Below are 13,161 nucleotides of genomic sequence, written 5' to 3'. Positions count from 1 at the left end.
GCACTAGCTCTGTAGACCAGGCTGGTCTCGAACTCACAGAGATCCGCCTGCCTCTGCCTCCCAAGTGCTGGGATTAAAGGCGTGTGCTACCACCGCCCGGCAGGGGTGCAGTGTTTAAGGAGGCCAGAGGCATCAGATTCCCAGAGTTACAGGTGGTTGTGAGCCACCTAACACAGGTGCTGGGAATTGAACTCAAGCCCTGGGAAAGCAGTGCATACTCTTAACCACTGAGCCACATCCAGCCCCGTGTATGGGGTGTTTTGTCTGCGAGTATGCCTGTGTATCGTGTGGGCATTACCTGTGGAGGCCAGAAGGAAGGTGTCAGATCCTCTGGTTCGAGATACAGATATTTGCTGTGCCATGTTGGTGCTGGGAATCTTAACATGAGTCCTAGAAGAGCAGCCAGTGCTGTTAATTCCTGAATCATCCCCTGCTCCCCAGTATCTTTGTGTGTTTTCCTCTTTATTAAGTTATTCCAGATAAAAACAATAGAAATGGCCGTCCAGGGCTGGGGAGGTGGAGGCAGGGGAATTACTGTAAGTTGAGGTCATCCTTGTCTATACACTGAGTTAGTTACAGCCCAGCCAGGACTGCACTCTCAGCCTCAAAGGCTTTGGAGGGAATCTTACTGTGTGGAGGTGGAATGATCTCCAGGAACCCTGTGCCTGTCTGAGCCGATCAGACCCCACTTCCCACCCTTTCTTTTTGTGGTCACCTTGAATGAGGAGCTTCCTTGCCCTCCTAGCTAAGAGAGGAATGCTACCTGTCTAGTTCCAAAACTCCTTTTTTTCTTTTCAAGAGAAATTCCACAGTCAGCAACATTTGCCTGGGGGTGTGAGATTCTATTTGCCTATCAGCCACTGGCTATTAAAAATTAAAATACATAACAGATAAGTGTGAGAAAATATTTGGCAACCTAGTACTAACTTTTGTGATAGTTTGCATATTGCTGCAGGAATTGGTACTTCTTAACCATGTGTCCAGCCATCCATGCCTGCTTATCCCTTGAATCTACTATTTATTGCATGCCACTTCCTTTGCTAGATACCTGAAGATACAAGGAACAAGTGAGAGGCCGCTCTTGGGTTTTTCTCTGAAAATTCTAAACTATTAGGTGTCCCCTGCTCTCCCCATTCTCCGTTTTCTTTGTGGCAAAGTGGTCTCGTTGTTGCTGACCTCTCTCCTGTGTTTTTATTATTGCATTTTTATTTAGCAGCACTGGAGCTGCTCAGCCAGGGTGGGAAAGGCGGGCAAAGGGATGGGGGGGGGACAGGACAAAGTTCTTTCTATTAACCAGAGGAGGAATGCACCTATCTGCCCTCTGGCGTTTTCCCTTTAGATCCAGGGAAGCTGTGGGGCTGACTGCGGATTGTGCACTCCGACAGTGGGGTACATTAACTCATAACTCAAGAGCTTGAACGGAGGGGGCGGGCGGCAGCTAAACTGGGTTTTGGAGTACAGTCAAGAAAATGAAAAAAGGAGTGGATTAAGGAGGGTTGGTGGGCTAGCAGGGAGCTGGCTCTCTGCGGTGAGAGCTAAGGTAGGTAGACTAGAAAGCACTTGTTACTGCTCTCAGTGAGCCTCAGCATTATGTGGGAGAATCAAGGATCAAAACTTGTCCTCTTCCAATTGAAGGGGCTTATGTTGAGTATCTAACTTAGTTCCACGCTAAGTTCCAAGAACTACAAAGGAGACCCTTGTGGGATTCACTCCTGTAATTCTTGCACTTGGAAGCCAGGATGGATGGAAGATTGCCCTGAATTCAGCCTGGGTTACTCATGAGACCCTGTTCTAACAAACTAAAGAACTACAAAGGTGTTCTTGCCACCATATCCAACTGAAAAAAACTGACGCTCCAGCGGTGGTATGTGACAGCCACAGAGCCAAGGGCCTGCCTTCGGTAGAGGCGCTTGTCTTTAAAGTCCACCGATTGTATCTAAAGCTGAACACACACAGGCTGAATCTTTTCTTGAGCTTTATTGGAATAGCATAAGCTTTGCAAAGAAACACACATCCGACATGATTTGTCCCTGCTTTGAGCTATCTTCCTTCCCAGTCTGAAGGAAAAAAAGACGATGGGTCCCAGCCTCGTGTGGGCGAGAAAGTTAGGAAAAGGGATTCTGCAGCGAATCTATTATTTATTTATTTATTTATTTATTTATTTATTTATTTATTTTTGGTTTTTCGAGACAGGGTTTCTCTGTGGCTTTGGAGCCTGTCCTGGAACTAGCTCTGTAGACCAGGCTGGGACAGAGATCCGCCTGCCTCTGCCTCCCGAGTGCTGGGATTAAAGGCGTGCGCCACCACTGCCCGGCTCTGCAGTGAATCTAAGGCCATTGTTTATTTCTGGGCCTTTTAGTGTCCTCACCTGGATTTTCTCCTTCTCTAGAAACTTGATGAATCTGGGTGTAAATCTTCCAACCACGATTGATTGGCTCCTTCCCGGGTGTGTGGATGTGTGTGTGTGTGTTGTTGGTGATGGTGGGGGTGGGGAGAGCAGGAGCTGGGGGGGCCAGCAGAAAATAAGATGTCTTCTTCCTGCTTCCCCTACTGCAGATAAGGACGAAGATTCTCACCCTGTACAGGTTGGCTTCTAGGGAGCAAGAACCAAGTGACCTTGTTTTTCTGGAAAGCAGGGACAAGCTTTGTTTTCACCGGCCATCACCTCTTTGGGCTAGTAAATCTCTGAGCTTCTCACCACCTGGAAATGGAAATAACTGTTCTTAGTCTCATGTTCCAGGTTCATAGATTTTGTGTGTGGAGACACAGTACCTGGAAGTACTGTGCAAAGCTGCATATCAGTGAGATAATTGATGACACCCCAAAGGGATTGGCGAGTAAGGTCGTTTCATCCCGACCACTAAGCTTTATTATGGGAACAACGATGACTTCAATTGCAACTTTACTGTCGAGCCTTGGCCTCCCTATGGCCGGAGAGCCCTTAAGTTCTGTGCTCCGCTTCTGTCCCACTGCCAGATCCCATTTCTGCCTTGTCTGTGGCAGGTCTCCCCAGCCTGGTCCTGCCGCCTTGTGCAGCCCCGACGATGTCCCTTAGGATTGCCTCCTCCAGGGCCATTTTCTTCTCCCCAGCCTCGTTGGTCCCACTCCCAGCCTCTTCTCTGCTCCCTGCCCCCTACCCAGTTCCCCCTTAAATGTTTGCAGGCCGGGTCTCAGGCGGGAAGCCCCCTCCCCCACAGGACCACCTCAGTCACGGCCCTGACCACGGGGAGGTCGGGTCTGGATTTACTAAAGAACCCCGGAGGGGGAGCCTGCCCCGCGCCGGCTGCCTGCCTCGCCGGTGGGGTCGGGTTTCGGCCGGTGGCTCTGCAGAGGAGAGAGAGAGAGGGAGAGAGACAAAGGGCAAAGTCCCGGTCCCCACCCCCACCCACAGCCCCCAGCGCGGCCCCTCCCCCCAGGGCCCTGCTCGGCGACCAAGGGCCGCCGGGGCCCCTCAGCTCAGGACCGGCTGCTTGTCCTCGGGTACCCAGGGCGCCTTGGTGCGAACATTCTAGGCTGGCAGAGGGATTGGGGCTCATCCTTGTCCCCTCCTCCCTCTGCAGCGTGCAGCAGCCCACCCAGGGGTTGGTGTGGGAAGGGGCGCCCCATGGGGCGCAGGCCGGGCCTCTCAGCTGCTCGGGCCTTCTCAATAGCGCGGCCTGCAGGACTCCCCTCCTCCCCCCAGCTGCTGCCACCCTCCCCCACCTCAGCTGCCGCCGCCCTTCCCAGGCGCTGCCTCCTCAGTTGCCCTGACTGCTCTGCTTTCCAACCCTCCTTGGCAGAAGACTGTCCAAGGCCTAGGATCTCTGAGCTGTTGAAGGCCCGCCTTTCTTCCTGATCAGGGTGGTCGAGAGCCATTTTGGAACCAAAGCGCTGGTGGTCCTGCCTCTTATTTTAATAATCCCTAAACTCGGGATTCCCCAATCCAAGCAGAACTCAGGATGGGCAGGAATGGTTTAGGAGAGTCGTTCTGAGAACTTTGACTCCAGCACCTAGCGTACAATCTTCGTGAACTCGCCCACCAACAGGTATTTGTTGACAGTTGGAGAGGACACACAGAGTCCTTTTTTACTGATAAGATAAAGTATTATTATTATTATTTTTAACTAATCCTTTTTCACTGGGTTGTGAGCTGCCCTGAGGTTGGCTTGGCTTCTTTGCTCCTGAGAGCGCCACCTCAAAATAAGTCTGCCTCTCCATTCGCTCACCCTGGGGAGGTTTCCCCGCATTGTTTCCACCCTCGTCCGCCCTATCCCCAGTGCTAGACCGGTTGGCTACCGAAAAAATGCTCCAAACATGCGGGAGTGTCGGTGGGGGAGCTCTCTGAGCTTACTGACTTTCTCCCACTGCCCTGGGAAGACTGAGAAACTCTCGCCATTGCAGACTAAGGGCGAGGACAGTGCTCCCGAGGACGGCTCTGTGCCCACAGGAGAGGTGTATGGGGCAAACTCCCTTCAGTGTACTTCAAGCTTTAGCGAAGGTTTTATCCTCACGTCGCACCCTCCCCCAGGTTCCTCCTGCTTCCTTTTCTGCACCGTCCAGCTCCACTTTTAACAGCAGCCAGACCCCTGCAGTTAAAAAGTTAAAAAGTAAGATTCTGCCCAAAGCCCAGGGTGGGGGGGAGGAGGCAGCAGCAGTTGGCTCAGGCCGACCTGGAGTTTGCCTGGGAAGTGATCAGCTATCCCAGAGCTTCTGTTTTGGCTTCTTCTGGGCTGCCCAGATGAGTGAGGGGTGGGGATTAAAAAAAAAACACACACACACACACACACACACAACAAAAAAACCTGTGGGTTTTCTTGTCAACCCATTTACTCTTCAGTGAGTTATTACTTCGCTGCTGAGTTTCTCTCCCCCCCCCCCCCATTAGCACCACCTCCCCCTAGTTTGTACCTTCCCTTCTATGCCTGCTCTGTTTTGTGACGGAAGAACCACCGGTGACTACCCTTTCCCCTGTAACAGATCTCTGACAGCCACCCAGCCGTATTATAGGGTAGTTAGCTGTTCTGCGAATTAAATCTTGTGCCCAAATTAGAGCCGCATGCAGTAAAAGCCAGTTGGCAAGCAACTTAGCCATACAGAATATGGGCATTTTTCCTGCTCTTACCGCTGGACTCTAATGGCTTCTGCTATGCTAACACTTCTCTTTGAACAAACAGCACAGACCAGCCTGGAGAGCTGAGTTCTAGTCCTACCCCAAGTTGGCTAGTTTTGTCCCTCTCTGAACCTTGATTTCTGTGTCTGAAATGAGGGGGACAGCTCCAAAATATGAACCTGATTTTTCTTAACCAGAACATCTTGGTAACAAGCGGTGTACACGTAGCATGTCCCGAAGAAGCTCAGTGATTCCCTCAACCCCCAACTTGGCAATAAACACAGGTAAAGACCTCTCCAGAGGAGAGGACATCAGGCTTAGGGCTTAGATAAGGAGCGTCCTGCAGAGGGCTTTTCCTTCCCACGGTACACGGGCAGAGTGCACGGGAGATATTTAAAGCTCAAAGGCTTTTGCTGCTGAGCTTGATGACCTGAGTTTGAACCCCAGGACCCACATCCTGAAAGGAGCGAACCAAACCTATTTGAACATGTTTATCGACTTCCAAACGCATGTTGTGGCATGTGCTCCCCATACACACACAAAACAAATGAAAAAGTCTTCTGAAGGCAGTGTGCATTATATTCCTGATGCCTGTGCCTTCTTGGTGTGCGCGCGCACACACACCTTTCCTGTGGCCGTGGCAGTGGTTTATCCTTGCTTGGTTACAAACCTCTCCTTTGGTCACCTTTTCGTCCTGAGTCCTAACCCGCAGCTAGTTACTCAATAGAGTGCCCGCTGGCCGCCTGACCTGTCTGGCTGCCCTGCCTCTGGATCATCCTGGCATGAAGCCCTGGGCATGGAGCCAGTTCCTCATCCCCTCCCAGCACCGCCCCTTTCCCTGGCTACTGCCCTGTCGGGAGCGTGCCAGGCCTGCCCCCTTCAGAAGTTTTCTGGACTCCTCCCTACTCCAGCCCGTTTTGGTTCCTAGCTCTCCGTTTTTTATGTTGGTAAAGGGTTGGGAAGGAAGTATTGATAGTCTTGGAGTGATCTGGAAGACCATGGCCATTTTGGAAGAACCAGTGGTGTGTTCTGTTCCTTAGCTGGAAAGGGTCCAGCTTTGGAAAGGTGCTTCGGCTCCCCGGTCAGTCACTTGGGGTCCTTTTGTTTAGAAAGAAAAAGAAAAAAACACCAGCAGAATTACCTGCCTAGCAGACAGCCCGGCACCACTCCCCTGCTGGCCTTATTTCTTGCTCCCTTCTTTCCACACCAAGCTGGCCTGGTCATCGCTAGACTGGAAACTGGGAACACAGCCATTCTCCATCCCAGTCTGCTCAGCACAGCAGGACAGTGTCCAGCCCCATGGAGTAACAGTCTTACTGTTACTTCAAAGTAACAGTCTTTGAAGCCAAAGCCACAAGAGGAACTAAAAAAACAAAAACCATCCTCGTGTATTCAAACATGGAAGTTTAGGATTACTGCCTCCACATTAAAGGAAGGTTAGGTGAGTGGGTGGTGACACGCGCCTGTGATTTTTGTAATTCCTGCACTCTGGGACTCCGTCTGGATTGCTGTGTAATCAATATTAAGAATTACATATCTATGTACACAGTATTTTGTTCCCTTTTCTTTTTGAAAGGACTTGAATAAGTAGCCCAGGCTGGCCTGGAATTTAAGTCACTGCCACAGCCTCCCCAGTGCTGGGATTACAGGTTTGCACCAGTTTATTAAACTGGTTTTTGTGTGTGTGGGGGGCAGATTTAAGACAAGGTCTCATGTAGTCTAGGCTGACCTCAAACTCCTTGTCCTCCAGCGGGGATTCTAGGCTTGAGCCTCCAACACAGCTCTTAAATATTTTTTGACCAAATAAATCAGAAGATTGCTGCTGGGCAGTGGTGGTGCACACTTTTAATCCCAGCATTTAGGAGGCAGAGGCAGGGGCTAGACTGGTCTATATAGTGAGTTCCAGGATAGCCAGGCCTATGCAGAGAAATCTTGTTCCCACCCCATTCTGTCCTTGTAGTGTACCATATCCAGTGCCCCTCCAGGGGATCGACCACCCTCTTCTGGAGTCTGAGGACACACATGGTTAAAAGTAAATATATCGTAACAGTAACAAAAGTTATATATTCTGTAAACCTTAGGAGTAAAATCAACATTCTGTTCTTCAGTTGCTCCTGGTCATTTTGTTGGTCCTGGGAGGCCACACAGTCAGTGGCTTCCCCAGCGTGCTGGAGCTGCCAAAATCACCTCTGGGATGAGAAAGGCTCTCTAGCAGCTGGACTCTGTCCAGAAATGTGGAGGAAAGTTGTGGAAGCGTGTGTGTGTGTGTGAGTGTGTGTGTGTGCACACGCACACACACACACATGTGGACAACTTTGGGTTCTCACATTCCACCTTGTTGGGTCTCTTGTTTTCTCTCCCTTTACTTAAGCCCAGCTGACTCGGATTGATTCCCTTGTGTCGGGAGTGGTTGGATTACAGACAGAAGCATGTGAGCTCCAACAGCCAGCTTTCTGCTGATGAATTAGAATTTAGTACATCCCCTGCACTGGAGCATGGTGTGTGTCTACAGATTTGAGCATCTGTGTGGTTTCCTTTGAGTGAGGGGAGGGGGGCTAGGTAGGATCTCTGTAGACCAAGGCTGGCCTGAACTCAGAAATCAGCCTGCCTCTACCTCTTGAGTGTTGGGATTAAATGCATGGCTCTGTCATCTTTTAGATTTATTTTATGTTTATAAGTGTTTTGCCTGCACAAATATATGGGTCACATGCATTCCTGATGCCCACAAAGAAAGCTTCAGAGGCTCTGAACTGGAGTTCCGGATGACTGTAAACCACCGCATGGGTCCTGGGATGGTGACCCAGGTGGTATTGAAGAGCAGCCACTGCTCTAACTACTGAGCCATCTTCTTCAGCCCCGTGGCTGGCTGTTCTGCATTCCAGTTACATCAGCAGACCAGTCACTACACTAGTCTGGCACTTCATCTATGAAATGCGTCCTGATGGAAGCCAAGGCTTCAGCATTCTGGGCAAGTCTATCAGTGACAGCAGCTGTGTCTGATGTGCGTTCTCATTGCCTGGGGCAGCGTTCTCTCACTCGGAGAGAGAACCTACAGGCTTCACTGAAAGCTTGGACTTCATTTAAATGAAGCTTGGTATGTGGATGTGTGTGAGGGTCTTACCTTTGGGTTCTTGAATGGATGGGTTCAAAGTTTAGTTTTTTGTGCCAGGGTTTCTCTGTAGCTTTGGAGCCTGTCCTGGAACTAGCTCTTATAGACCAGGCTGGCCTCGAACTCACAGAGATCTGCTGCCTCTATCTCCCTAGTGCTGGGATTAAAGGTGTGCCCCACCTCCTGGCCATACCTGTGTAATGTTCTTACGTCACATTTCTGGAAAAAAAAGAAAAGAAAAGCTAATAACCAGTTCCTCAGATTATTAATGCACAGAAAATCCCTTTACTTAAGAAAACTGCCTATAAGTAGGCAGGCTGATCCCAATCTGGGGGCACAAGATACTTGAGGCTGACCAATCCTACTGCTATCCCCCCCTCCCCCGCCAGATGTAAGAAGTGGTCCCAGAGAGCTGAAGGTTGAGGGGAGACCCCAGGTGAAAGCAGAGCTTGATTTTTGGCATGGGGTGAGTGTGAGATCTGGTTTAATCCTGGTTTTGAAGGAGATGGAACTGGGGCCTCTGCAATCTGGGATTCAGAGAAACGCTGCTGCCACCGTCTCCTCCTCCATCCAACTTCTGCCTTGGTTTAAGGGAACTCCTTAACCCTAGGGAGGACAAGCCATTGACTTGATTGCAGGGGGTGCCTTCCACTCTGGGTATGGGGGTGAAAGGGACACTTTTGCCGGGAATAAGAACTTCATCACTGGGGCTAGGGAGATGGTTCAGAACACTGACTGTTTATCCAGAGGACTCAGGTTCAGTTCCCAGCGTCCCCATGGCTGCTTACAGCCAACTCCAAGGTAAGCCCCCCCCCATACATACCGCTAGGCTCATACACATAAACGGGACTCTACAGTGCATATATGATTAATAACAAGCATAGTATAGTGGCTCAGGACTGTAAGTGAAGCTGAGGCAGGGAGATTGCTCTAAATTGGAGGCCAGCCTGGGCTACAGAGTTAGTTAAGATTCACGTGATGAGGGATAGATGAGACTGGGTATAACTCAGTGGAGTGCTTGCCTAGAATCCATAAAGCAGGCAAGCAAATCTCTGGACTTGAGGACAGCCTAAAGTCTTACCAAGTGAGTTCCAGGACAGCCAGGGCTGCACAGAGAAACCCTGTCTCAAAATCAGAAAACCCAAACAAACAAGCAACAACAACAAAACCCACACGAAATAGGATGGTTATGAAATGTGGACAAGATTTTCCTTAAGCCTCTTTAATCTCAGGTTCTGGTTTGTCAGACAAGCCACCAATAGCCTGTGCAGGGGGTGGCGGGCACATAAGTCTCAGCACTCCCCACCCCGAGTGTGTGGACTGTGTGGATGTCCTGGTACATTCTGTCTGAAGCTTGAGTCTCCCTGACCTGCTCCCCTGCTGGTCCTCACATCCCCAGGATGGCTTGGCAGCGCGCTACAGATGAATTTTCCTAATTTCCACATGCCCATTGAGCTGCCCTCCAGTGCTGGATCCCCGACTCCGTCAGAGCAGGCAGAGGACATGAAAGCCACCAGCTGTTGGCGCCTAGGAAGCGGCCTTTTTTTTTTTTTTGCTGGTGTAGCCATTGCCTTTAATGGCCATTGCTGGCAGTTACTGAGTTTCTCCTAGATCTCCTTGCTGGAATGGGGTTTGGCCCTCCAGGTGTGTGTGGTGCCTTTTTACCTGTGAGGCATAAACACTGCTCCACCTGGTCTGTTGGAGCAGGGTTGTTTAGGCAAGCAGGAGCCATTTTATAAGATTTTTTATCCCTCATTATTGTGAATGAACTTAAATACTGTCTCTCCCACCAAGTGGTGCTTGTTCACCCTGCCTTCTGGTCTCCTCTCGAGTACTAACAAGAGCTTTACTGGAGTTAGTTTCTACCAGGAGAAACCAATGTGAAGTGGGAGTTGGTTGTGCTTAACCGGATGGATACATCAGGAAGGAGCTTCTTCTAGGCCAATGGTTCTCAATTTCCTTAGCGCTGTGACCCTTTAATACGGTTCCTCATGTTGTGGTGACCCCAACCTTAAAATTATTTTTCTTGCTACTTCATAACTGTAATTTTGCTACTGTTAGAGCTGCTAGGCAACCCCTGTGAAAAGGGTTGTTAGATCCACCAGAGTGGTCTCCACTCACAGTTTGAGAACAGCTGAGAGCCTACTCAGCACAACCTGAACCAGCCAGCTCGGCCTCCCCTCTTTGGGAATAATGAGTTATACAGGGGGTTGTAAAGTCAGCACGGGAATTCAGGTTACAGATCCCAGAGCATTGTCCTGTGCGGTTTGGGCCTGAAAGGAATTAGATAGCCCCACACTCAGAGGAAAACCAGACTTAGAAGACAAAGGTTCTTGGATGCCTCAGCTCTTCCAGGCCATCCCCTCCTGTTTTAATCAGGGCTGGGGGCTTTGCTGAAAAGGAAGCCTAGGAGAAGCCTACAGTGGGTTCTCAGGGTGGGGTGTGTGCCCTAGGGGGGTGGAAGGCTGCTGGGATGTCTTTCTTTCATTGGTTGGGTGACCCTGCCCTCCCCCCCTCCTGGAACATTCCAGACATTCCAGCCGATCTGCCTGCCAGTGCTTTCTGGATGTGGATTAGCATCCTTACAGAGATGTGATTTCTCTGCTACCACCTCTCTTTTCCTGAATAGAAAGCTCTGAAGCAGTTTGAAGAGGGAAGTTTCGGTCTTGAACTTGGAGTGCACTAATGGGCTGTATCTAGACTAGGCTCTTGTACTATGGTTTGCTTTATGCCTTATTACTTGGACTGTTAGCACTTATCCTATGCTCTCCATCCAAAAGGATTTGCTGGAAGGAGGTGCCCTGGGCTGGACCATTGCGCCTTTAGACCACGGCAGTATTCATTTCTTTTCCCAAGTCAGCGTGTCTTTTTGGTCATCATGTGTTTTGTGAAAATTTCTTATGAGGGATATCTACAACTTCTTTTTGGCCAGTCCTTGGACCTGGTTCCTGATGGGATGAAGTCTAAGGACTCAGAAATTAGTTTGATTACTCTGTGTGTGTATGTTTAGGTGCTGGGATCACAGGCATTAGTACCTTGGGTGCTGGGATTACAGGCATTGGCACCATGCTTACCATTCTGTGCTGAAACTTGAATTCAGGGCTTGTGCTTACTGGGGAGTACTGTCCCCACTGAGTTACATCTGTTTGTCTTTCCTCTCCGTCTTTTGGTTTTTTTGAGACAGGGTTTTTTTCTTTTTGTATGTGTGTAACCTTAGCTATCCTGGACCTCACTATGCAGCCCAGGCTGGCCTCAAACTCAGAGATCCTGCCTTGCTGGATTAAAGGCATTCACCACCACTGACCAGCTCATTTAACTATTTCATCCCAGAATGTCCTTGCTGTGGCTCATATATAAAGACTTGTCATTGGCAGAATTTCAGACTAGAAGGGGTAACAGAGACCCTGTATTTTATTTCCCTGAGACTAGACTCTGCCTTCGTAAAGACACTGGCCTGGGACAGCCAAGGCCAATGCATCCAGTTAGGACATAGCGTTCATTTTCTCTGCCTCCCCCTCCCCAAACTGGATAGTAGCTCATCTGGTAGGTCACTGAGGCCTGCCATCAAGTGACTTAAATCTTTATTTTATATTAGCGTGCATAACTGTTTTGCCTGCGTGTATATGCAGTGCCCATGGAGACCAAAAGAGGGCCTCTGATTCCCCTCTAGTTCCAGGGGTTCCGACACGTCATATGTGTGTTGGCACTTAAACCCCGCTCTTCTAGAAAAGCATTTAGCTGTTAGCTGCCAAGCCGCCTGTCCAACCCCTAAACTTTGTCTTTGAACTAAGGGCTTGTGCAGGATCAAAGATACACAGATCTAAATGACAATTGACTAACACATCAAGTCAATTGAAATGTTTTAAACTCCCGGATTAAGGTATTGATTTGGGTGGTGAGCAGTTGCTCTGGGAGTTAGCCCTGAACCTGAAAGTGATCCTCAAGGGAAATATTTCCTTTTCAGAGCGCTTTGAAAGCTGGGATGGAGTAAGAATAGTGTAGTGACCGGGCAGAGAAGGTGTGGTTTCAGGCTCGTGTTGATCACTCTGGAGACTTCTCCCGCTCCTAGATAGATCTATTGTTACAGTTTAAGGACTTACTCCAAGTCCTTACAAATATTATCTAATGCCACCTCCCACCTGTGAATAGGTATTATCCCTGTTGTACAAAAGGGGAGGCGGGGCCTCAAAGAAGTTAAATAATCTTCTAAAGATCCGTGCTAATAAGTGGTTTAGATCCCTCGCTGTGCCAAGGGCTTACCCACTGTACTATTATCTTCTGTAATTGTTGGCATATATTGTTTCCCCTAATCCGGGGTGAGCACCTGGGCCAGGCATTCCACCTTCTTTTCATCCCACAACCCCAAACTCAGGAGCAAAGTAGAGCTTGAGGTAGGTGCCAGTGAAAGACTGTTGAATTAGTTAGTCTTACTTGTCTTGAGATTTATTTATTATTTTACTGTGTATGTGTGGGTATGTTCCTGTGAGTCGGGTGCCTGAGGTGGCCAAGGCGTTGGATTTCCTGGAGCTGGAGTGCCAAGCAGTCGTTAGCTGCCTCACGTGCACATTAGGGATCAAACTCGGGTCCTGTAAGAGTTCCCTGCACCATTTCTCCAGCCCTGTGACTTTGCCGTAGTGCTGGACACTACATGGGAAAGCTAAGCTATAGCAAACGCCTTTTGCCGAGAGCCTCTGGTTCCATGTTCCTCCCCATGATCCTACTAGTAGTTGGGCTGTAAAGTGAGGCCTCCCCGGCTCTAGAGTCTGCATTCCTATTGGGTTGCTATTCTTTTTGGTTTCGTTTTGTTTACCTGAGTTGGGGTTTCACTGTATACTTTGGCTATCATCGAATGAAATTTTTTTTTTTTTTTTTTTTTTTTGGATTTTTCGAGACAGGGTTTCTCTGTAGCTCTTGGTTCCTGTCCTGGAACTAGCTCTTGTAGACCAGGCTGGCCTTGAACTCA

The 13,161-nt window shown here is 49.4% G+C and overlaps 1 protein-coding gene across 3 annotated transcripts in view; it reads left to right on the top strand.

Annotated features, from left to right (window-relative positions):
• Window positions 1–13,161, top strand: part of Igf2bp1 (insulin like growth factor 2 mRNA binding protein 1) — a 42,253-nt gene that overhangs the window by 11,962 nt on the left and 17,130 nt on the right. The gene's annotated exons all lie outside the window — the stretch shown is intronic.

Source organism: Microtus ochrogaster, chromosome 7 (genome assembly GCF_000317375.1).
Source record: "Microtus ochrogaster isolate Prairie Vole_2 chromosome 7, MicOch1.0, whole genome shotgun sequence".
NCBI classification, from domain to species: domain Eukaryota; kingdom Metazoa; phylum Chordata; class Mammalia; order Rodentia; family Cricetidae; genus Microtus; species Microtus ochrogaster.
The sequence above is the reverse complement of the archived record's forward strand: the minus strand, read 5'-3'. Positions and strand labels throughout refer to the sequence as shown.